The following is a 14,357-nucleotide window of genomic DNA, read 5'->3' on the forward strand; positions in this document are numbered from 1 at the left end:
ATTGCCCCCTCCCCCACCCCACCCCCCCCCCCCCCCCCCCCCGGCCCGCAACAAGTCCTCGATATAGATACGGATGGGATCCAAAGAGGCAGCTTCTTTTTATCATTTCACTAGATCTATCGCGCCACATAGATTATGAAAGAAAACAAACGATGTATCGACTTTTACCCGCATCGCTGGTCCTCTAAGGCAATAGCTGCGCTATGAGTTCTCATTACCCCTCCCGATCCCTCCCCTCCACCCCCCCTCACCCCCCCCCCCCCCCCCCCCCCCCCCCCCGGCCCGTAACGTACATAACAAGGTCCTCGATAGGATCCGAAGACCTGCACGGCGGCGCGGCACGCACGCCTGGCCTAGCGCCTGCTTAGGGGTCACATGATTGTAAGGCAAAATGGCGACTTGCAGGCTGCTTGTTCCAAATGACACTGATAGTAGTGAAAGGTGAGTAAAACTAGAATTATCGGGTGATGGTAAACACCTTACCGGCGAGTTAGCTAGAGAGGAAGTTGATGAAGTTTACACTATCACTGTCAAATCTGCATAGCACCCTGTTTTAGTATATACGGTACCTAACTACGAAAGGATGTGTTTCTTGTTCTCTGACGTGACTCTGCCATGGCGTTGGCATTGAAGGCAGTGGCAGTGCAGTGTTTGGCCCACAGAACTCTTTCTGTGGTTTGGCCGCTGCGCTGGCTTGCGCTGCATCTTGCGGGTACTAACTACAGCACAGCGGTCTGGTCAGGCTAGCGGGTACGTACGTGCCTGAGCTGAGTGAACTGTGTCATGTCTGTGAGCTTTTGTAGATTTTCGTACTCTCTATATGAAATGTACATGGACTGGTGCTTGTCCTCGGGAGTACTGTAAAAGTACAGATACTTTCGCTGTTTCCATCGGTGCCGACTTTTTCGCGTGTGTTGGAATTCGCGGTCGGCAAAATCTGTGAATTCACAGTTGGCAAAAACTGTTTTATTTTGCACATGAAAACCCAAACTAAAATCCAATTATTCTGTTATTTATTAAAGGACAAGTTCACCTTCATGTACATGTGGATTGAGTGAATGCAACAATATTAGTAGAACACATCAGTGAAAGTTTGAGGAAAATCCGACAATCCGTTCAAAAGTTATGAATTTTTTAAGTATCTGCGCAATTACTGCTGGATGAGAAGACTACTACAGTGTATGATGTCACATGCGTACAACGATATAATGAAAATAAAAAGAGAATTTCACAAAAATTTTACTTTTTGAATAAAGTGCACATTTCTTGGACTTGTTACTGATGTATGTTAAGGATAATATTATTCCCCTTGCCTTCTGAAAGAGAGAAGTCGAGTGTTCTTTTGTCATGCGAGAAAAGTGAAAATAAGGTGAATTTTCTTTATACTTTCTTTATACCGTTGTACTCATGTGACATCACAAGCTATAGTAGTCTTCTCATCCAGCCATGACTGAGCAGAAACTTTAAAAATTCATAACTTTTGAACGGATTGTCAGATTTTCCTCAAACTCTCACTGATGAGTTCTACTAATATTGCTGCATTCACTCAACCCACATGTCTATGAAGGTGAACTTGTCCTTTAAATAGAAATTAAAATTAAATGCAGGCTTACCTGAAATCCCGTCTCTCAAGTACTTTATAGTTTATAACATGCTTGTAAAACTACTGTTGCTTAGCCTTGCCCTTAGATGACCTCTACATTGCGCGGTATCGCTGTGTGTGTGTTGTACTGTTGACCATCAATACGCTCAATGTGCGGAATCTTCGTGTGTGCATGTGCGCAATATACCAATAGCGTTGTAACAAGCGGCAAGTTCAAAACATTTCCTTGCATGGTTAATTTCGCGCGACTTTTTCGCGTGATGTTAAATTCGCAGTTCAACCTCAAAGCGCGAAAAGCACGAAAATAAGACCACCGCAAAAGAAACCACTTTTAGATTAGAATGACTGTGAGAGTACCGTTAAGGCTAACCCCGGCGCGGGGCGCTGTAACATAGTAACAGCGCCCCGAAGCATCGCATGCAATTTTAGGAAACAATGCGACACTTACAATTCTGTAAAGAACTCCCTGTTCAAAACGACACTTGGATTCGCAACAAAAAGCCACATGTTGTAATACCATAATGTTGAATATTAGAGGCGACTAGGTATCACTCACCATTACCTCCGAAAACAAGAGAAATCGTCATCATCTTTGAGCCCGTTTGCGGGAACGTCTCGAGATGGCGTTCGCCATTTTGAACATATCACGTAAGTAAATTGATCTGGGCATGCGCAAATGAATATTCATGTTTGCGTCATCTGCCATATATGTACAATACGCATGAGAAGGAAGAGAATAAGTGTATGAATATGCTTGTACATTACCTTCGCTAATACATAAAAGGTGTAATCACACACTCGTATGTATAAATAACAATATCAATATGAAGCTATAATTGAGTGTATAAGTGTTATTAGTTATAGTGTCGATAATAGTGCAATAAAAAAGACACTAAATGTTTTGAAAATGACATGGGGAGCAGTGGAATACAATCCCAATGACCATATGGATGGATCTGAAAGGGTTAATTTCTAATTTTCATTAACCAATCCATTATGCCTTTAAGATGAAAGCCAGTCTAAAATTTTATCTATATTTCATGAGAATGAAAAAAACAAATCCAGGAGAATAATGCAAAAATGATACAATCAGATAAAAAAAAGGAAGTTATGACATTCTGATATATTAAAAGATTTCGGAAGACACTTCTTGTCCTGTTGCTATGAATGAATGAATGAATAAATGAAAATGAAGGAATACTCAGAGTCAACTTCATTGATCTGTATGTCACAGTACATAGAAATTTAGCTTCGAGTTCTTCCAACTTGTTACACACAAATAATCATTAAACACACATGCACGCAGACACACACACACAATCAAACAGCAAGTGACACGCCCGAAAGAAAAAGAAAGACAGGAAGGATCTCCTCCCATACGCTGGAAGTCTTTGAAAAAAGAAAGGTCTCTTTAATAAATAATCAAACAATTCTGAAACATTGAAAATAAACAAGACATGTATGTAACAGAAGTGTATTCAATTCAAATCACAGTAGAAAATAAACATGAAGCAAAAATTAATATGAGTCCCCAAGAAGCAGAGCTTGTGAGTGGAGCCCATTGTGAATGTACAACATTAAAGCTATAATGTGCAGTGTGAAAGGAAACTTGATTTATAGATGAGACATCTCCATTGCCTCTCCAGACTGGAAAAAAAAAATCAAAAAAACAAACAAATAAACAAACAAACATACCCTCTATCATGAAAATCACCTGTTATTTTCTTAATCCGTCACATCTCCAGATGTTCATTATGTGTGCACTTCCTTTATTGCAAATAAATAATGAACCACACATTCAAAATGTGCTTCAAAAACGAAATAAATAAGTACCGGTAGGCCCGATAGTAAATCATCACCCAGCATGCATTCTATTTGTTACATCTCATGAATATTCATTTCAGTTCTCAGCGAGCCGTCCGTTTTTTTTTTCCACACGCATACATTGTGTATTATAATATGTGCTACATTTTATCCATACCCGATAATCAACAGCAAGGTTGTTAGCGCATGCGCTGTGTAAGTTGTACTACAATACGAAGTGCGGTAGGACTAAAACCTCCGATAAAATCTTTCATTGGGCTCTTAAAACAGATCATATTGTAAATCGACTTCGGCGGCCGTGATTGTAAGTACAGTAAACCTCGCTTAAGTCGACATCGCATAAGTCGACAACTCGCTTAAGTCGACACGATAAAAAAAGTCCCGATTTTTGCCTTTGTTATTCCTTGAAAATTTCTTCGTCTTAGTCGACATTTATAAGTCGACAACTCGCGTAAGTCGACCTGATTTTTGAGTGCCAACTGTGCTGAAATACGTGTTAATTCCCTCGTCTAAGTCGACATAATTTTTTCGCTCAAAATCTTATCGCTATTCTCTGAAAAAGACTTGTTTTCCCGCTCCGATTCGCAGCATTTCTACTCGGTAATTCGCTAGTGTACGGCGCGGTAGCGTTCGCGCCATGCGTCCATTGTCTTGTAAGCCGGAATAGAAAGGGCATACACTCATTTACATTGGAGAATTACATGTAGTATACCCAAAGCAGTTCGATCACTTTCCCCCTTTTCTCCTTCTCGTTATTCTCAAAACGCACAAATTTTGTACACCTACTCCTAGTCAAGAATCATTATCAGAACATGAAATAGGTGTTTCCGTTTATCCGAATATTCTAACGTTAATTATTCCGAAGCGGTATTAGAAACCTGGGCCCGTTATTAGAAAATTAATTGAAATGCAACTACATGCAATTAAATGCAACTAAAAATCAAATGCAGGTGTATCAAATCACGAGCAACTTTGCACATAAACGCCGCAAGTGCGTTGCTGGAAAGGCTTGCGTTTTATAATCATATGAAACTAGAGAATAGTTGTACGAACCGTAAATGCAACTCTAAAAATCAAATGAAGTCCATCAAATCACGCGCAACGCTGTATTCAAACGCAAGAGCGTTGCAGAGAAGACTACCTTGCGGTTTTCGTAAGAAACTAGAAACTGCGTTTAAAAGCATCTCTTAACATCTACGGAAGTGCGTTATTGTTGAAAAGTCTTGCATTATTTTTTTTTATTTCGTACGCAAAATTAAAAATTAAACGCAATTCTGAAAATCAAATGCAATTGCACGTCCATCATATCACACGGAACGCTGAAAAGACTTGCGTTTGATATTCATACGAAACTAGAAAATTGTAGGGAACTTTTTTTTAAAACTTAATTGCGTTTAAACGGGATTCAAAAAATCCGATGCAAGTCCATCAAATCACACGAAACGCTGTATTTAAACGGAAGAGCGTTGCAGAGAAGACTTGCAGTTTTTGTACGAAACTATAAGAAACTGCGTTTAAACGCATCTCTAAACATCTACGGAAGTGCGTTATTGTTGAAAAGACTTGCATTATTTTTTATTTCGTACGCAAAATTAAAAAATAAACGCAACCCCGAAAATCAAATGCAAGTCCATCATATCACACGGAACGCTGAAATGACTTGCGTTTGATAATCATCTGAAACTAGAAAATTGTAAGAAACTTAAACTCATTTGCGTTTAATCGCAATTCTAAAAATCAAATGCAAGTCCATCAAATCACAATCAACGCTGTATTTAAAACGCAAGAGCGTTGCAGAAAAGACTTGCGAGGTTTTTTTTACGAAACTAGAAACTGCGTTTAAACGCATAAAAATCTATACGGAAGTTTGTTATTGTTGAAAAGACTTGCATTATTCCTTATTTCGTAACGGAACTTTCGCCGTGACCGAACTTAGTCTGCACTAGCAGGGGAAAGACATCGCAACATTTACACGTTTCAAACTACCGAAACGCATGCTGCTTCACGAAATGTCAATGTAAAAATAGTTGCAAATTATTGTTACAGTTCGCTATGCCGAAGGTTTGAAATCTCAGTCCAAAGTAAAATTAGTCCCGACGATGGAAAGGGATTTGTTTGTACGAAGGTTAGTAATCCGAAAGATGTCGTTTTCGGATTAATAAACTTTTCTTCTTCGTTTTATTTCAGACTGGCACGCGCCATACAGAGCGGTAATGTTGCGAATCGGAGCGCGAGAACAATTCATTTTTAGAGTATGGCAATAGAAATTTCAGCAAAACAAATATGGCGACTTATGGAAGGAAATCACACATCCTATTTCAAGTCAGTCGGCACTGAAAAAGTATCTCGACAGAATCATACGAATTCACACCCATATCTTCGCAGCAACGCACTTGAATTTAAATCGCAAAGTTGCATGCAATTTGGGGAATATGCGTTTGATTTTTCAAATCAAATTTAAAACGTACAGTGTTTAGAAACGGGCCCAGGTTTCCGATCCCGCTCTCTCAAAGTCTCTCTAGAGATTTGGGAATTGTGCGTTGTCGTTACTAATCCGCGAGAGATTTATGCATGAACTAAAACGTAATTGTTGCCAATGTCAGTAGGTATGTTTTGGCGGCAAAAGGAGTAAGACTTGGGTAGCGATCCGCATCGTGATCTCACTCTGTATAGGGGAAATTAGTTTCCATTTATTAGTCGACAAAATGTCGACTTACGCGTAAGTCGACTTTCGCGTAAGTCGACGTGTTTTTCTCAGTCCCGATTATGTCGACTTACGCGAGGTTGACTGTATCTTATCTAAGAATAAGGCTACTAATTTCAGTGTAAAACCCTGTATTTTGGGTTCTGGTCACCAAAATGCTAAGCCATATCAGGTGCTTCTGCGACAGCTATAGGTTTGCCATGCGACCCCTTTACGGTACGTATTGGTCCGTATTGGGGTCGCTGCTGTTGTTACGTTAAGACATAACATTAAATGCTAGTAGATCTAGTTATCTATCGGCAATCTGGAAAACAGGGTCAGGGCTTCATGCAAATTGTAACCCCCGTGCAAAGCATGGCATCAGACAGGCGGGGCCTTGCCATCACATCGGGGAACCACAACACAACTACAAAGCTTTTAAAAATTTATATGTTACTTAGGCCCTATAGAAATTTATATGTTACATAAAGTGCATGGTTATATTATAGAAGGTACATAAATCCATAGAGAGCCCTCGCGATAAGTCCATGGAACAAAAAATGGCACTTTCTAGCGCAATCCCCAACTGACGGGGTTCATCGTTGCAGAATTCAAAATGGCGTGTTGACCACTCTGCAAATTATGCGTGCGCGTGCGTGGCTGGAAGTGCAGCAATCTATTGCGTGCGTGCGCTCTTTGGTAGCAGCACGGTCGACAGCATGACCTTTACTTAAAAGTGCATTCAGATCGCGTGAACTCCCGATTATCAGATGTATCAAAGATGCCAGCTTATCCTAAATCTGACAATTCATCACAGTACTGGCGGGCTAATTTCAGTAGATGATGTACATTGTATATTTGTACACGTAGAGTACGCGCATTTGCATACAGAGATTAGAGTGTGAGTAGTGACTTGGTATTAAAATGTGTGATTTCTGCATGCACTGAGCAATATTTATGGCAATAATGCTATGATAGATAGCCATAGTTTAATATTAACAACATTGTTGAGAATCTGAAATATGTATGTGATAATACATTTCTGTAAACCCAATTCAAAGTCATTTTCAGGTCATTACTGTCACTGTCACTAGATTGTCCATTTATTGTTAAAGCCCCATCACACTTGTCAAAATGACACTAAATTGGTATAATATTCTTATGTATTTCAGCTTTTCTATGAGTGGTCCAATTTTGGCATTCAATAATTGTGCAGCGCGAATCAGCAACCCGCAAATATGATTTTGAGCCGCTCAGCGCAAAAAAATTAATCACACGAAAATATGAATGTTTATAACAGTATGCCCATGAAGAGCAGTGAGCAAGTAGCAAGCCAGTAAAATGGTATTTTCTTATGCATTATATGCATAAGAAAACAAGCCAGTAAAATGATATTTTCTTATGTATTGTATGCATAAGAAAATACCATAATGGTATTTCCTGATGCATTATATGCATAAGAAAATACCATTTTACTGGCTTGCTACTATGCATAAGAAGATACCATTTTACTGGCTTGCTACAGTACTTGCTCACTGCTCAAGCTAGTAAAATGGTATTTTCTTATGCATAATGCATAAAAAAATACCATTTTACTGGCTTGCTACTTGCTCACTGCTCTTTATGGGCATACTGTAATTATTCATATCTTCCTTAAGATTAATTTTTCGTGCTGAGCGGCTCAAAATCATTGCGGTTTGTTGATTCGCGCTGCACAATTGTCAGCCCATTCACAATGTGTAGAGAAAATTGTGAAGATAAAATTTTCGTGGGTTTTAGAATTCGCGCTAGCCAGAAGTAGCGCAAAATGATTTATGGGAAAATTAATGTACCGCGAAAATTACTGCGTTTACACTACAGCACATGCATTTATCTGGCATACATGCACGAGGTGCTGAAATTCGCCTGCCATTTTTATATGTATATTGTCATGGTATGGTGGCTTCTAAGACCCCGTTTACAGTGCGGGGCTGGGCCGAGCTGCGGCCGAGCCCAGCCTCAATTGCGGGGCCGAGCCCCGCAATTTTGTCCGTTTACACTGCCAGGCTCGGCAGTGCTTTTAATTCAAACCTTTCAATATTTTGTCGTAGTGGCGCTTTGCTTGTAAACAAACGCAATTTGGTATAGACTGGTTTTCAGACCCTTTGCCAACTGGATTCCTTGGCGATGAAGTCGCCGTTCGGGCAAAGGCCTTGGCGAAGGAAAAATCCTTTGCAGGACAAAACCACCCTAAACTATACTAGTTTTCGACGTTGAGGGGGTTAATATCCTGAATAGTGAAATAGTACGGGCGGAGGGTCTGGAAGCTAGACTAAAATTGGCCGCGCATTTGGCCCAGTTTGCGTTTACACTGAGAAAAGGCCGGGCTCGGCCGCGGCCAAGCCGCGGCCGAGACCACCTCCGGAGCGTAGCCAAATGCGCGGCCGATTTTTGCCCCGCATTTGGCCTTTTGCGCGTTTACACTGAAAAGAAGGCAGGCTGGGCCGCGGCCCAGCCCCGCACTGTAAACGGGGTCTTATACCTGTGCCTTGGTTTGCCTTGGTTTGCCTTGGCTGTCTGTTATTTGTTTGTTTGTTTTTTATTTCCTTTTTCTCCTCTCTCTCCTCAGCACTCTGAAAATCAGTCTCTTGGTTGTATGAAAACTTCACCAAATATTTATTTGTATCAGGTTATGATTTAGTGTCAGTTAAGAGAGTGAAGTCGTATTTTTACTCGTCATATGCATTAAGTTGCACACATGGATGTCACTCTATGTATGAAAGTCTCAAATGGATCACCTCCAAATGATTACAGAGTTTGTGTACTGAACTCTTTTCCCTTTCAATCATCAGGAAGGAAGCTGTCAACATTGAAGGCTGCTATTTGTGTCTCTTTGAGTTCCCCAGCTGGTAGTAAGGAATAGACCAGCCTGACTAATACTGGCAACATTTATCATGGCTCAGCACATATCAGAACCCACTGCTCTTTTTCCTCATCTGGAGTCAAGTGATCTTCACACTGTGCAAGAGTTTAAGGTCTTGATTCAGGACAACCTCTCTTCAGGTATGTTTAATGATATCAGTTTGAAATATTTTCTTGTTCATTCCCTTGTTCATAGGCAATTAGAATTACCGGTATCAGGTCTCTGTGATGTTGTTTTGCTTTGGGTTTTTTTAGCCCACATGAGCAATGGCTCAATTCAGCTATGTCAATAAGTTTTCACCCATCCAAGTAGTGTGTGTTGTGTGTTAACTATTTGCATTTTGATCCTTTTCTTCAAAACCTAAGATCAGATTTTAATCAAACTTGGCAGGAGTCATTCTCAGGGGCATGGGATACAAAGTTGTTCAAATATTTCAGGCCTCAATGATAGTGCAGTGGTGACCTAATACAGAGACTCCAACTCTCCTGTTTTCGACGGGAGATCTCCCGGCGAAAGCCCTTTTTTGCAAAATCTCCCGTTCTCCCGCTTGAGATTTAATTTCTCCCGCCCTGGCTCTGTGTCTCCCGCTTGAAATGATTTCTTACTTAATATCATTGTATGTTTGAAAAATAAGCCATAGATAGCACGAGAGAGCATCTAGAATCCTAGAGCTGCCAGGGCCCTTAGCGGGCCCTGGACCCCGGCCGCAAGGAACCTTGCGCACGTCAATTTGGAGTCTCCCGTTTGCTAGGGGTTTCACTGTTTACACGTATGTCTAAGTTTTTATGCCTCCGCCACGAAGTGGTGCCGGAGGCATTATGTTTTCGGGTTGTCAGTCCTTCCGTCCGTCCGTAATGAATTTTGTGGACAGCGTAACTAAAAAACCTTTTGAGGTATCTTATTGAAACTTGGCATGAATGTGTATTAGGGGGTGAAGTTGTGCCTATCAACGTTTGAGTGCACATGCTCAAGGTCAAAGGTCGAAAGGTCAAGGTCAAATGCTTAAAATTTCACTATTTCCCCCATATCTATGCAATGCCTGAAGATATAAGTGTATACATGTATTACCCAATAAAGATTCTCTGGTGAAAGTTTGGGGTCATGAGGTCAAAGGTCAAAAGGTCAAGTAAAAATGCTAAAATTTCCCTTTTTTCTCCGCATCTTGGAATTTGTTCAAGGTATCTTCATGGAACATAGTATGTATGCATGTACTGACTGGCAGTGATTATTTAGGGAATTTGGGGTTCATGGGTTCAAAGGTCAAGGGTCAAAGGTTAAGGGCAACATTTCAAAATTTTACTTTTTCCCTCCTATTTATGCAATGCCAGCAGGATTTTTTTTTTTAAAACTTGGTTTATGCATGTATAACCAAATAGAGATTCTCTGGGAAGCTTTTTTTTTTAACAAAAAGGTCAAAGGTCAAAGATCAAGTGAAAGTGCTGAACTTACTTCTTCCTCCATATCTCGGAAGTGGTTCAAGTTATCTTGAAACTTGGTACATATTTATGCATGTTCTGCCTGACAGTGATTCTCTTATGAATTTTAGGGTCAAAGGCCAGATGAAAATGGTAACAATTTACTATTCAATACAGAAATTGCACTTTTTTGCCATACCTTGAAAATTACTCAATGCATAAACTTAAGAAAGGGTCAAAGTCAAGTTAAAGTCCTTAAATCCCCCAAAACATGCTCTCTTATTCATCCAATTAAAACTAGGTCAAGGAAGGTGAACATTCAACACATTTGTGAGAAACATGTCATTTTAATATTTTGCCAGTTTTATGAAAATGTAATCACTCATTGTCCACATGTACTATAGACCTATGAGGAGAATCATGCATTGTGGCGGAGGCATACCAGTCGCCATAGTGACATTTGTAGTTTTTCCTTACAGCTTGAGTAAGGTAATTTTATAGTGCAATGTTTACCTATAGGAGAATGAAAACAGATATGGCAGCTCCAGGGGTGGGTGGGTCCATCATGTCGTTTATATTCATTTTCATCAGATTTTGTAGAAATCATCATGGGAATGCACATAAATTCAAAGTGATCTCTTTTGATGCCTTGGACAGGGCTACAATGTATTAAGGGCCAAATCAGTGTAAGTTTGATTCATCATCTCCCTATCGAATCATGTGAAGATGCCTTTACATAAAGAATAACACATTTTACTATAAGGTGTAGTACAGGTGTTCTAGGGATACTTCCAATTACACTGATACAACAGGAAACATGTGCACACACAGACAAACAAAAGAAAAGAAAATATGAAATTTAATCAAACAAGCTGTGATTAGAAAACAGCAGCTTTGATAATAGTTGTTGTTTCAGTTGGCAGGGGTGAGAGGTCCCAGTGAAGTACCTGTATGTGATGTATTTTGGGATTATGGAAAGAAGATACTTGTCTATGATGAAATCATGACATATATTTTTATACATTATTCATGAAAAGATGAGATGAACAAGTTTATGAAAGTGAATATATTGATAATTTGATGCTGAATTTCAGTATACATGGGTTCAAATTGCAAGTCAAAATGGAATTTTACCTGCTTAGAGCCAGCAGTACTTGGCATTTCACTGGGGCAAATACAAAATTAATGTACTGATCATTAATATGTAGACTCTGCGCTTAGATTCCACTCTTGTTAAGTATGTAACATGCAAAGTATTGTCTAGGTATTTCTGTGTGATTATTTGAAGCTGTAAATTGTTTCTTGACTTAGTGACTGAAAGAAAGAATGATGAAAATTCCTTTCCTTGTAACAGGAAAAACAAAGGCTTAAAGGCATAATTTACCATTTGCAGATGAAGCAAAAACCCAGCATTAGTGCTTTAAAATAGTTCTAAAATGTGAGTTAGGGATAGAAACAACCACTGTAAAAATTTGAATCGGTAAAATCGATGTAAAGTATTGTTAAATATACAAAATGTGAACAATGGTTATAATAAAAATGTTTCCAGACTAAACCGTCTACAGGTACGGTTTATTGAGAAAAATGCAGATATTTCCTTATGTTTTAGGCTTTATCGCAAACATTTTATATGATAGCATGTTTTGTGGTACAACAGACCTACACATAGGCTATGCCTTAAATGTCATATCTTGAAAATATTTTAAATCACTGTTCCCAAAGGTAAACAGTACCTTTAAGTAAGTGAATAGAAAGTTGTTTCAAAAGTGAAGTCTATACAGAGAGTAGTATTTTTTTTTTTATACCCCCGCCAAACGAAGTTTGAAGGGGGTATATAGGAATCAGCGGACGGTCGGGCGGTCGGGCGGTCGGTCGGTCGGTCGGGCGGTCGGTCGGGCGGTCGGTCGGGGCGGTCGGGCGGTCGGTCCGTTGCAAATCTTGCGTCGCGAACTACTTCCTCAGTTTTCAACCGATTCCCATAAAACTTGGCACAGATGTGTGCCTTGGGTTGTAGATGTGCAAGACGTATTTTTTGACAGTACCCAAAAGTACGTTGCCATGGTAATGGCATATTATGGGCAAAAATGGGTACAAATCTTGCGTCGCGAACTCCTCCCACAGTTTTTGATCAATTTTTATGAAATTAGGTACAGATGTTCATCTGAATATGTTAATGTGCAAGACACATATTTCCGCAGTGGCAAAAAGTGCGTTGCCATGGTAACGGCATGTTATTGGTAAAATATAGGGCAAAATGCTTCATGGCAAAACTGCTTCATCAGTGTTCTTCCAATTCTCATGGAATTCATATTGAATGTTTGTCTTAGGATATAGGTCAGCATGACACATTTCTTGACAGTGACAAAAAGTATGTTGCCATGGTAACAGCTCACATATTATGAGCCAAAATGATGGAAAATTTTGTGTTGCAAACTACTTCCTCAGTTTTTGCCCAATTTCCATGAAACTTGGTACAGATGTGTGCCTTTGGTTGTAGATGTGCAAGACGCATTTTTTGACAGTACCCGAAAGTATGTTGCCATGGTAACGGCATATTAATGGCAGAAGATCAAGGAAAGATCTTGCGGATTTAACTACTTCCTCAGTTTTTTGACCAAAGCTTATGAAATGTGGCACACACCTTGATCTTGGTGGGAAGATGTGGAAGACATATTTTTCGGACGTGTCGGAAGCTGCGTTGCCATGGTAACGGCATATAAATGGCAGAAGATCAAGGAAAGATCTTGCGGATTGAACTACTTCCTCTGTATTCGACTGAAGCTCATGAAATGTGGCACACACATTGGTCTTGGTGGGAAGATGTGCAAGACATATTTTTTGGACGTGTCGGAAGCTGCGTTGCCATGGTAACGGCATATTAATGGTGGAAGATCAAGGAAAGATCTTGTGGATTGAACTACTTCCTCAGTTTTTGACAAAAGCTTATGAAATGTGGCACACACAATAGTCTTGGTGGGAAGATGTGCAAGACATATTTTTCGGACGTGTCGGAAGCTGCGTTGCCATGGTAACGGCATTTAAATGGCAGAAGATCAAGGAAAGATCATTCCTTGGGTAAGACTGTCGTCATGGGGTGGGGGTATTAATCACCTTCAGTGATATTTCTAGTTTATTTCTCTGAAGTTTTTTTTTTGGGGGGGGGGAGGGGGATAATGTGTAATTTCCAGTTACAAAGACTTGTTTTGGTTTTGGTTTTGTTAGGTCTATGACTTCATTTTCATATAACAAAACCACAAAAATCATGACACATAAAATTCCTTGTTATTGCTCCTCTTGTTAGCACGCGACCCATCCTTCCTCCATGCTCTTGTGGACTTTTACCTTCAAAGAAACTCGTTCCAGGCTCAAGACATTCTTGCTGGTGTCAGGGAGCCTCACGATAAGGTAAGGGCATAATGGCTTGGTGTGTGGATGTGACACACACACAATACATTAATTTCTTGTTCTGAACAGTATTAAATTTAGCACAATTATACATTTATGTGTTACATTGTATTGTATTGTATTTGCAGTGATATACTGCATTGTTTTGGTTTTTTTGTGGAATGAATGATGATAATAGTAGTAATGAATAATGATAATGGTGATAATAATAATGATTATAATAATCTAATTATTGTGATTATGATAATGAAAATGATAATGATGATAGCGGTAGTAAAGAAGTGATGGTTGGTCCTATGGACCAGACATATATACAGTGTACATAGCCATATAAATTTCTTGTTCTACACAATACTGTAAAAATGGAAACGTTTGCGGATTTCATGTGACATGAAACAAGTGCAAAAAATGAAAGTGCAAGAATTTCATATTTATTGCATTGCATTTTTGTTAAATATTGTAGTTTCTTCATATTCACTTCTCTTGAAGCATGAATGAATTTGCTGTTGTAATGTGGACCAGCTG

The 14,357-nt window shown here is 39.5% G+C and overlaps 1 long non-coding RNA gene across 1 annotated transcript; it reads left to right on the forward strand.

Annotated features, from left to right (window-relative positions):
* The first annotated feature begins 374 nt into the window (after positions 1-374).
* Positions 375-13,832, forward strand: LOC139714788 (uncharacterized). The gene is made up of 3 exons (XR_011709754.1): positions 375-441; positions 8,942-9,152; positions 13,729-13,832. It is a non-coding gene; the product is annotated as an uncharacterized lncRNA (long non-coding RNA).
* Positions 13,833-14,357: the final 525 nt, after the last annotated feature.

The sequence above is a fragment of the Diadema antillarum genome, unplaced genomic scaffold, assembly GCF_040938485.1.
Source record: "Diadema antillarum isolate AM-2024a unplaced genomic scaffold, OU_Dant_1.0 seq00002432_RagTag, whole genome shotgun sequence".
Taxonomy (NCBI): Eukaryota; Metazoa; Echinodermata; class Echinoidea; order Diadematoida; family Diadematidae; genus Diadema; species Diadema antillarum.